This window comes from Poecile atricapillus, chromosome 38, assembly GCF_030490865.1.
Source record: "Poecile atricapillus isolate bPoeAtr1 chromosome 38, bPoeAtr1.hap1, whole genome shotgun sequence".
Taxonomy (NCBI): domain Eukaryota; kingdom Metazoa; phylum Chordata; class Aves; order Passeriformes; family Paridae; genus Poecile; species Poecile atricapillus.
The window spans coordinates 3055752-3067879 of record NC_081286.1 but is presented as its reverse complement, the minus strand read 5'-3'; positions in this window follow the sequence as shown (position 1 = coordinate 3067879).

The window sequence follows — 12128 nt, the reverse complement described above, 5'->3', positions numbered from 1 at the left end:
GAGCGAGTGAGTGTGAGAGTGAGACAGGGGCTGGCAGCTTGGACCCCCAAAGTGGATCTGGACTTCCTAGTACTGCGCTTCCGGACTCCCGCGAGGGGCCCAGCCAGGAAAGGGGGGAAGCGAAAGATCCAAAAGGAGTGATTGAGGCGCCTCCTAAGGGGTAAGAAGGGACCTCCCTCCAGGCGTGCAGAGGAAGATAGGTGTGTGTGGCACATGCAAAAGGGTAAAAATGGTCTAGGTAGCTTCAGACATGCCGAAGGCTCAGACATAGGAGTGAGTGGCACATGCCAAGAGTACAGGGTGCCCCTAGGCACTGCTGGCACCAAGAGCCCATAAAGGCCTCATTCCCCAGGGCCAGGCCAGATGTGCTGCGAGGGGGTGTGTCGCTGTGATCACTTTAGGCTGGGTCGTAAACCCACTAGCAAAGGTCCAGAGAGTACCGGGGTGGGGAGTCTGCGGCGTTGGGGCAAGGCAGCAACTTTACACACACACACACACACACACTCACACACACACACACACTTCTTTTAGCTGACACCATTCCGCTAGGGAGGGGTGGCCAAGCTGCCTGGGCAGTGGAAGGCTAGGGAAAGTCAGGGGAGTCTTTGGGTACCGTTTTCCTCCCAGAAAAAAAAGTAAGTTGGTCACGGTACTAAAAACTAAGACAGTCTCGCTCCTGACTAGGGGAGGTTGAGTCCTGTGGGAAGCAGACAGGGGAGGTCTTAGGAGTACAGTGCTAAGGGCCCTGTCAGCGTCAAAGGAGTGCTTTGGGCACAGGCGGGGGTCTAGGGGGGGTAACCACTAGGATTGCCTCCCAGGATCAGAGGAGCAGGCCTGCTCCAATTTTGGATCGGGGGAGCATGCCTGATCCAGTTTTGGATCAAAGGAGAATGCCTGCTCCAATTTTGGATCGGGGGAGCATGCCTGATCCAGTTTTGGATCAAAGGAGAATGCCTGCTCCAGTTTAGGATCGGAGATAAGGCCTGGTGAGCCAGTATAGGAGAAGTGTGAGGGATTCAGTTAAGGAAAATTGGTGTCAATAATTTAAATTAAAAAGGGCCAGATGAGTTGGGTTGTTTAATTATTGAGTTGTCTGTCTCTAATTTTCTGTTTGGGTAGGGGCACCTTAAAATTTTAGGGAAAGGCCCAGTTGTTGAGTTACTGGTTTGTAATTTTCTGTTTGAGTAAAGGTGTGAAAAGTGAGGTGTGAAAAGGAATGGGGAAGTGTTACAGTAAGAGAGCAATGTTCAAGGGCAGGAGAGAACAGAAAGTGAAGAATATTTCCCCCTTGGGCAGCTATTAGACCAATGGGAGAGTTGTGAATTTACAAAAGATCTTGATAAGATAAAAATGATACATTATAGTCTGGAGGTCTGGCCCAAGCTAAATATACAAGGAGGCTGGCCATGGTGCAGGACAAAAGATCTATGGATGTGCACCCAGTTAACGCAATATCTAAGAACAAGTGATGGTCTAGACCCCAAGCAGTTAATTTATGCCAAGTGTTGGTTAAGAAATGCTGAAAGTGAAGAAAAAATAAAAATTTGTAAACTAAAGAAAGGAGAAGACCAAGAAAGGGAGTGTTGCCGCCGGTTTGTCTACCTTTGTTAAGTTCGAATTTGTTTGTCCCAGTTGCTCCCCCGTTATCCAGAATGGTCTGTTCCCAGTTATCCATCACTGTAAGCCCATCCCTTATTTCCCCATCCATCACTCTCATCCTGCCCTCAATCCCTGTCTGTCTATGTAAACCCAACCCTTTGTTCTAGCTCTTTCCCTGCCCGTTATCCCTTCCTCGAAGCCTGTCGTGGTTTTGAACTAGTAATTAACAAAAAGGGGAAAAAAGAATTATTTATGTCTTGCTGTGAGATATGGATTAAGATAAGAGCAAACCAGGCATAAAACTTAAAAGGAATAAAGAAAAGTTTATTGACAAACTACAAGAATAAGAACACCAGAATAAACTTTTAGAAAAAACCTTTTAATTTCTCACTGCTCACTATTCTTTCGTTCATATGACAACAGAGACAAAAACTTTATAATTTTGATGGTTTAAACAGTTCTAATTCTTTTTATAGTCTTTTCCTCAGTTTCTGTAGAGAAACAGAAGTTCCTTTCTGTTATTTTATAGAGTTTGTCACAAGAAAACTATTTTTGTTATAGTTTCTCGTTTCTCTGATATCAGCTGCTCAGAGCTACTGTTATTAAAGCCCACCCCTCCCATTCCACATCACTCTGAAATGTGTTATGGGTCATGAGTTTGAAGATAGTATTTTTAAGGATAAGTTAGTCAAAGGCAAAAAAGTATTCTTCATCTGCTTCTGTGAGCTTCACTAAGAAACAGTTTTTCTCATTGCCTCTCAAGGCTTCAAATCTCTCAGCACTTCACTATACCACAATTACTTCACTTTTTACTCAAATTTACACTTTGAACACCTTATTCCTCTCCATACTCTATTATGAATTAAAGGGGTTTTTTTTCAGGACTTCATTGTCCATCTCCATAGTTTTAACAGAAAGATATTTCAGCTTAATTAAAGCATCTTCTTAATTCTCTACCTTTCTTGAAGTCTCTTTTCTTTCTTGCCACTAGTAGTTTATAAAGTCTTTTTTCATGTTGATTACTCTCCTTTTCTCTCTCTGGATGAAAAGATTAATCTGCAAGTTTCATCTGGATAAGAAAGAGTTAAAATCTTGCCCAGGCTTTTGTAGATGGTTCTGTGATCTCTGCCGGAGCAGCAGCTGAAGCTGTCTTTGATAGAAGATTCTTCATGGCTGCTCTGCAGTGTGGTTGCTGTCTCAGCCTGCCGCAGGTCTAGAGCTTTTCTTCTTTACTCGGCAGTTTTCTGGTAAATTCTATCACAGCAAAACCTGCAGCTAAGCCAGGAACCGGCCTGGCCCGGCTCAGCCCGGGACAAGCCCCCGCCGGTCCCCATCTCCCGGCCGGGAGAACGGCAGGCCCAGCTCGGCCCCCCACCCAGGCCGCATGGCCTGGGCAGGGAACGGGAGGCCAGCCGGAGCTCCGCCACTCTTCACAACCAGGAAAACAAAGAAACACTACAGACTTCTGGGTGTACACTTTAAGGTGGGGTTCACAAGTTGATTCTACTTTTTAATGGCTAAAACTGCTGTCAATTTTCAGCAATGACCGATAATTGGTCAGGAGAAAAGACTCCCAGGAGACCCCAGCAACTTTAACTTTCTTAAAGGTAAAGGAACTCTATGACAAAGCCCCATTGATTGTCTAGCTGCCATCCCTCCCCTGTGTCTCTACCATTGGTTCGGAACATTGTAATCCCCTCCTACGACCACTCCTCTGATGTCTCCCCATTGGTCAAGGCTCTCACCACCCCTTGCCTTTAAAACCCGACACACAGAGCTGCTCAGGGTCTCAGCTCAGACCTCTTCCCTGCAGTCCCAGCCCTTTCCCTCGTCATCGCTCCCTTGTCCTTGTAATAAAACTCGTTCCTGGGAAGTTGGAAGAGACTGAGTCCTCTCTCTCCTTTCGCTGCGACCTACGACCACTGGGATTTACAGAGCCTGATAGCGTGGAGCTCTGGAGGTTCCGTGCTGAGACAGCTTAAACTCACACGGTTCCCCACTCTTGGCGTTGCCATTGGCCAGAGAGCTCAGGGCTAGTCAAAGCGCGAAAGGCCATGAAGAACAGGCAGCGTCAGGGAGAGAAACAAAGGGAAAGATAACAATAGTAAGGAATGGGATCCCCTTGATCATTTACCTCCTCCTCCTATAGTCCACCCAGCTCCTCCACCTTCTGCAAGGTGGACCCACCTCCTGCCTATCCTACCTTACCTCCAGCTTTATCTCCAACTGTACCCCATTCTCAAATTGCTCCCAAAAGAGATCAAGGTCCAGATACCACTTCCTTTCCTCCCCCAAAACTCTGCTCCTACTACTCTGAATGCTGTTGCCTCTACTCAAACACTGCCCATCGCAAACCCTACTCTACCTGTTTCTGGTACTGCTTCCCTGAACCCTTCCTTAAACACTGACCGATCTTTTCCTCATCTTCCAGCCCTAGGTTCAGCCTGTTCTCCTTCCTCTACCACAGTACCATTACCTCCTCCCAACTGGGGAATGAGCCTCTCTTCCCCCAGTTCTGGCACAACACCTGACCCCATACCCACTGTTGCTGAGCAGACAAATAACCTGGTAGAGGAGCCTTACTGTCACACAAGGTCAAAAACATCACAAGCAGAGAAATTATTCCCTTTAAGGGAAGTTCGATTGCATGGGGTGCCTGGAGGAGCAGGATTTGTGAATGCCCCCTTGACAGCATCTGAAGTTCGAAGTTTTAAGAAAGATTTAGGTAATCTAGTGGAAGATCCAATACTCATATCCCACCAGGTTGATCAATTTTTAGGACCTAATGTTTACACCTGGAAAGAGATGAACTCTATCCTTCACATACTATTTTCTCCAGAGGAAGTCAGATTAATTCAAGCTGCAGGAATAAAAATCTGGGAAAGGGAGAATAGAGTAGGCCCACCAGGTGATCATAAGATGCCTATAGCAGACCCTAGATGGGACCCTAATCGGGAAGAGGGGCGATTGTACCCCATACCGGAGAAGTATGGAAGATTACAGACTCTTAATAATCAGAGGAATAGGAGAGTCTGTCCCCCGGGGTAGTAATACCAAATTGAAAGAAAAAGATGAGTCTCTGGCAACTTGGCTAAACAGACTAAAATGGAACTTTCAATTATACTCCAATATTGACCCTGACAGCTTAGAAGGCCAAGTGCTTTTAAAAGTTCACTTTGTAATGAAATCTTGGCTGGATATTAGGAGGAAATTAGAAAAATTGGAAGATTGGCAAGAAAAAAGTATAAATTACTTATTAAAAGAGGCTCTAAAAGTACATTTGAGAAGGGAAGAGGAGAAAACGAAAGCAAAGGCAAGAATCATGGTGGCAGTAGCAAGAGAAAGTGTGGGAGCAGACAAACCAACCCTCGCAAGCAAGCCAAAAGGGAGCGGACAAGGAACACCTAAAGGGAGCAAGGAGGTGGATGGGTTAGAAAGAACAACTCTGGACAACAGAAAGTGTTATTATTGTGGGGAAACAGGTCATGTAAGGAGGAACTGTAAGAAGATGCATACTGATGGAGTGATTGAAAGGGAGCAAGATACCTTAGAAAAGATTTTAAGAGGAGATGATTACGGGTGTCAAGGGCTCTATGTGATGAGGGACCCAACAGACCATCAAGAAGAGCCCATAGTAAACTTTGAGGTGGGTCCCCAAAGCGAGAAATTTGAATTCCTTGTAGACACAGGTACAGACAAATCAAGAATTAACAAGTTACCATTAGGAGTCTCTATTGGAAAAAGAGTATGTGAGGTGCTAGGTGCGGAAGGGAAGGCGTTTAAAGCTTCAGTGATCGAGAATGTTGAAATAAAAGGGAATTTGAAGCACTGCTGGGCAGATTTTACCTATCTACCTAACCTAGAGAATAACCTACTAGCAAGAGACCTACAGGTTCAGCTAGGAGTAGGGATTATTCCACAAGGTGGGAAAATGGTAGTGAGAATAATGAAGTTGACTCAATGGAACATAGAAGAAATCAATCCAGAAGTGTGGGCTGAAGAGGATAAATATGGATATTTAAATATTCCACCAATAGAAACTGAAATACAAAAGGATACCCCTCCAATTAAAATAAAAAAATACCCCATTTCCCCAGAAAGTAAGAAGGGCTTAGCTCCAGTTATTGAGTAGTAATTAGAAAAGGGAGTATTAGAAACCTGTATGTCCCCACACAACACCCCCATTTTAGCAGTCAAAAAGGCAGAGGGGAAATACCGATTAGTTCAGGATTTAAGGGAGATAAATAAGAGAACCATTTCCAGATACCCAGTGGTACCTAATCCCTACACGTTCCTTAGCCAAATTCACACCGAGCACGCGTGATTTACAATAATTAACCTAAAAGATGCTTTTTGGGCATGCCCCTGGCTGAGTCACGTCGAGACTGGTTTGCATTCAAGTGGATAGATCCGGGCAAAAAAAGAAAACAGTTGAGGTGGACCCACCTTCTGCAAGGGTTCACAGACTCCCCCAACCTTTTTGGGCAGGCTTTAGAAAAACTCCTAGGGCAATTTATTAGTGAAAAAATTGTCCAAATACTGCAATATGTAGATGATATACTAATTTCAGGGGAAGAGCAAGAGAAAGTTAAGAATACCAGTACTCAGTTATTAAATTTTTTGGGAGAAAAAGGATTAAGAGTGTCCCAAAAGAAATCACAATTTGTAGAAGCAGGGGTCACCTATCTGGGACGTAATTGGAAAGGGATATAAGAAATTAAGCCCAGAAAGGATTTCTGGTATATTAGCAATACTGGCCCCCAAAACAAAGAGGGACCTAAGAAAAGTGTTAGGTCTGATTGGATATTGCAGGTTGTGCATTGATGAATATACACAGAGTGTCAAATTTCTTTATGAGAAATTAGTGAGCTCTGAACCTGTAAGTTGGACAGAGGAAGATGAAGAACAACTAAAGAGGTTGAAGGAAAAATTATCTTCTGCCCCAGTCTTGAGTTTACCGGACTTAAGAAAGGAATTTAAATTGTTCATGAACATCAAAGGGGGAGTGGCTTACGGAGTCTTGACACGAGAGTGGAGGGGATTTAAAAACCTGTAGCTTATCTCTCCAAATTATTAAACCCAGTAGCAAAGGGATGGCAAACATGTTTACAAGCCATTGCAGCAGCAGCTATCCTAATTGAAGAAGCCCAGAAGCTGACCCTACAGGGAAAGATACATACTCCCTATGACCTTAAAACTGTGTTGAGCCAAAAAGCCCCACAGTGGTTGACTGATTCAAGACTGTTAAAATATGAAATTATTCTAATAGAAACTGAAAATTTGGAACTAGTCACCTCTAACTGCCAGAACCCAGCACAATTTCTGAGTGGAACACCACTTAAAGAACCAGAACATGATTGTCTTGGGCTGATAGACTACCAAACTAAGGTGAGGGAGGATCTGGAGGATATTCCCTTGCCCTATGGAGAAAGATTGTTCTTCCAGAGTGATAGACGGGAAAAGGGTCTCAGGGTATGCCATAATAAATGGAAACCAGATGCAAGTAGAGGAAAGAGGAAAGCTACCTTCTAATTGGTCAGCCCAATGTTGTGAACTGTATGCCCTGAAAAGAGGATTAGACTTGCTGGAAGGAGGTCAAGGAACTATTTACACGGATTCAAAGTATGCATTTGGGGTCGCACATATGTTTGGGAAGATTTGGGAAGGTCAGGGATTCCTAAATTCAAAAGGAAAGAACTTAATTAATGAGGAATTAGTGAAGCAAGTTCTAGAGTCCTTGATGAAACCAACAGAAATAGCTATAGTACATATAAAAGGGCATCAAAAGGGAAACACCATAGAAGCAGAAGGAAACCAGTTAGCTGACCAGGAAGCAAAGAAGGCAGCCTTAGTCCCAAGAGATCCAGTGAAAGTGTTAGCATTAAGAGAAACTCCAAACAAAAAAGAAGAAGAAAAAAAGCTGAACTTTAGTGAAGAAGAACTGAAACACATAAAGGAACTGGGGTTACATCAAGGAGAGCATGGGGAGTGGTTAACCCCTAATGGGCGTAAATACTTGAACAAAGCCTTAGCCCGGAGAGTTCTAACTGAGTTGCACGGACTAACCCATTGGGGAATTCAAGGATTATGTGATCACTTTTTAAGAGACCACCTACGTATTGGGGTATATAACCTAGCCAAAGGAGTCACCCAGGGCTGCACGGTGTGTCAGAAGGTGAATCAGAAAGCAATGAAAAAGACTACAGCAGGGGGTAGAGAATTGTCTCTAAGACCTTTTCAAAATGTTCAAGTAGATTTCACCAACATGCCCCCTGTGCAGGGATACAAGTATCTACTGGTGATAGTAGACCACCTTACACATTGGGTGGAGGCTTTCCCAACAAGGAACAAAACAGCCCAAATGGTCTCGAAGATAATTTTAGAGGAAGTAATTCCCCAGTATGGGTTAGTGAATAAGAGATTCAGACCGAGGTCCACACTTTGTGGCACAGTCATTACATCAAATCATCAAAGCATTAAGCATAAAATGGAGGCTGCATACTCCATGGCATCCCCAAAATTCAGGCAGAGTCGAAAGGATGAATAAGACTCTTAAAAATGTACTAACAAAATTGATTGAGGACACAAAACTCAACTGGCTTAAATGTTTACCTCGCATTTGTTGTGTGTATGAACAAGGCCTTGGTCTGACTTGCGGGTATTTCCTTATGATGTTATGTTTGAGGTTCCCCTTCTTATCAACACCATATAGCACCTTATTAACCTGGAGATTGCCTTGAAGGGGAAGAAGTGGCCCAAAGGTATTTAAAAACTATAAGCAAGACCCTAGAAAATCTCCGGAAAAAGGGATACCTTCCCCAGACCTCTCCACTAAACACCAAGGTACATAACATTAACCCTGGGGATTGGGTAGTGATAAAGTCCTGGAATAAAAACCCATTAACTCCAACATTTGAAGGACCATTCCAAGTACTTCTCACAACCCACACATCAGTGAGGACCCTGGAAAAAGGTTGGACCCATGTAAGCAGAGTAAAAGGACCAGTCCCTCCCCCAGAAGGAAGTCTGGACTCAACTGCAACTTCTCCAAGCTCTCCAGAGTGGGTTGTAGTTAAGCAACCTGAAATACTCAGATTGACTTTCAAAAAGAAACCTAAAGACAGTTAAACTGATAATGCACAGTGATACAGTTAAGTGAAATGGTTTGTACTGTTGTACCGTTTGTACAGTTGTTAAAATAGTTTTACCATATAGTTGCTAGAACGTTTGTGTAATATTGTAAGCTTGTAAGCGAGCTGTAAGAGTTACTAAAAAGGTTTGGCTATATTGTGAGTCTGAAGAACGTGTAAAAGAGTTCTCAGAGCCAGATCTCCCAAGATCTCCTCCAAGGCATTTCCCAAGTCATTCCAAATTGACAGGGAAATAGAGAAGGATTTAGCTCAAAGACCCGGGGCCTCACAGTCTCCCTGTTACTAGGAGGCAAGACTGCGTGGACTGATCGAGGTGATGGCACATACCAGACTCCTAGGAGGATATGTGATTCTTGTGCTCTTCGGGAGCACCATGAGTAATGGGGTAAGCCCCTGCACCAAATGTTATCATCCTCTATATGATGGGGAAGACTTGGTGTCACTGCTGAGGGTCCACACTAACATAAACCCGACCTGCACAGATCCTTCTCAGTTGACTACCTGTCAGGAAGATGGGAAAGCTTATTGGATGGCCCGTAATATTGCCTCTTATCGGCAACGTTTGCTTGGAGATACCTGGCTTTGCTTTGAGCAAGAAACTAATCAAAAAGACCTAGTAAAAGAAAAAGAGATAAAAGTTACAGATGATCTTAAAGACAATTTAGAAATATCTACTGGGAAGAATTTATTTATCGACCTAGTAGAAAAAAATCAGTAAAGAATTAAATCTAAAAGACTGTTGGGTCTGTGGGAGCACCAAAATGTCAGAAGTTTGGCCCTGGGAAGGGATAAGTCTAAGTCCCTTAGAAATCCTAAGGTGGAAACAGACCAAACAAGAATCAGAAATTGTAAAAACAAGGGGGAAGGAACAATGGAACCTAAAGTCAAAAATAATTGGGGAAGAATGCATTACAAGAAAAGGCAAAATGTATAAGACCCTAGTTGGAAAGATGGCGTGCAAAAGGTATTCAATAATTAAAGATACAAGCACTAAATGGATCACCCAAGAACTGAATAGGTATTGGTCCATTAGAAAGGAGGAGAAGGGATGTATCTACCATGAGGGTTATGGGTTGCATGAGTGTGCTGAAAAAGGAATAAACCCCTTTTGGGGAATAAGGGAAATATCTAAGTATTGGGAATTTCCATTTACAACAAGCAACAACTTTTGGGAAGCCCCCGACTATCTATTTTGGATTTGTGGTGATAAAGCATATACCAAATTACCTGAAGATTGGGCAGGAAATAACAAATATAAACTTCTTCAAATGCTTACAAGGTGTAGGAGTATACTCCACAGAGGGGCAGAGGGGTGAAATGAATTGGACAGGAGTAGAGGTCCTTTTTAATGCCTTTATTCGAAGAATCAGCTTGGGTGGGGGCCCAATCTTCACAGTCATACTGTGGTCCACTCGGTAAGATCCGAAAGTTCACACAACTCCTTCATGAGGTCTCCCTCTGGAGTCCCCATGTTGGGCGCCAGCTGACGCTGCGTTGCGCCGGAGCTCTGGCTAGCTCTACAGTGTTTGGTGAAGGAGGCCATTGCGACACTGCAGAACTTCACGAAACCAAATATCCACTGTGACCCAGTAAGCCATCATTGGAACCAAGGAACCACTGTTGTCAGTACAGAAACTCATGGAACCAGAGAACTGTGTCACTGCAGAACCAAAAGAGCTGCTGGACTTTGTCCCCTGGCCCTGCACAGCTCCTTGGGAGACAGGGCAGGAGCAGCACCCTGGGAGCCTTGGGAATGCCCCTCTGGGATCCATGGCACACACTCCCAGAGTGTGGAATTCCAGTTCCTAGCGAGGAAAAGATGTTCCTGCCCTTGAAAGAAAAGCTCTTAAGGAGCCAAAAGCCAAGTGGAGCAAGCTTTTACAGTGACATTTCACTGCCAGCCTTCATAAACTTCACCCATGGTTGTTGTAGCTTGTGGATTGGGAATTAAATCAGGGGAGGGTCTTTGGTGGGAGCTGCCCTGGGTCAAGAGAGACATACAGAGAGAAACAGAGCGGACAAAGAAAGGCATGAGAGAAAGGAGGACACAGATACAATCATCTGAGAAGGTGCACACTGAAAACAACTGGAATTGACTGAACAGGAATGAGACAAATCAGTAAGTCTGCAAGTCTTTTTTACAATCAAAATACATCCCACCCACCCAGCCCCACACAATCCTGGTCCCACCTCTCCAAATTTGGATCCCACTTCTACCAATTTCATAGGAGAGAAAGTGTGATCCCAGTTGCTCCCTTTCAACACCATCATGAGCCCAGTAAGCTCCAGTATGATCCAGCACTCCCGGTATGGTCCAAATTGCCTCTGGCTAGATCAACCCCTTCAGTCCCAGTATGATGCCACTTGCTCCCAGCATGCTCCCAGTTGCTCCCAGTCACCCCCAGTATGGGGGATGATGTGCATGGTATGTTCCCAGTCATGCTCAGATACTCCCAGTATGAGTCCAGTCACTCCCGGTATGATCCAAAGACGACTCCACTGTGGTCCCAGTCACTGCCAGTATGAACCAGTTGAGTCCCACGATTCCAGTTGTTCCCTTTCACTCTCACTTTTGTTCCAGGTACTCCCAGTCTCTCCCAGTGTACCCCAGTTCCTTCCAGCATATTCTGTTGCTCCCAGTTCCTTCCAGCATGATCCCATTTGCCCACAACCACTCCCAGTCAGCCTCAGTGTAGTTGGACTCACTGTCAGTATGATCCCAGTCACCTCCAGCATGAACCTAGTTCACCCCAGTATAAGCCAAATTGCTTCCAATCACCTCCAGCACGCACGCAGTCACTCCCACTTCCTGCCAGTTGCTCCTAGCATGATCCCAGTTGCTCACATCTGCTCGCAGTCACCCTCAGCATGATCCCAGTCACTCCCAGCATACCCCATTTCCCCCATTTGCCCCCAAACCAAATCGCTCCCCACAAGCTGCTACTCATTCCCAGTATGATTCCAGTATGATCCCAGTATGATCACAGTCTCCCTCAGTGTGATCGCAGTCTCTCCTGGCATGGGCCCAGCTGCTCCCAGTATGATCCCAGTATGATGTTGGTACACAGCCAGTACAATCCCAGTCACTGCCAGGATGATCCCAGTACAAACCAGTCCCTGCCAGTGCTGCCACTCCTGGGATCCCCCAGCCCTCTCTGTGTTCCCCCATCCCAGATCTCCCGAGAGGAGCCCCAAGGTCTGTGAGTCCCCAGCCAGGGTTCCCAACCAGCCCCAGTTTGGATCCTGCCAGCACAAAGTGTAGAATTTCTTGCCACTTTTCCTTCTGCTGTACTGGAATTCTGTTAACTTCCCAATCATTTTGCTGCCAAACAGGGGAGCCACTCAGCACATCCCTGGAACACAGCATAGGAGTCAGTG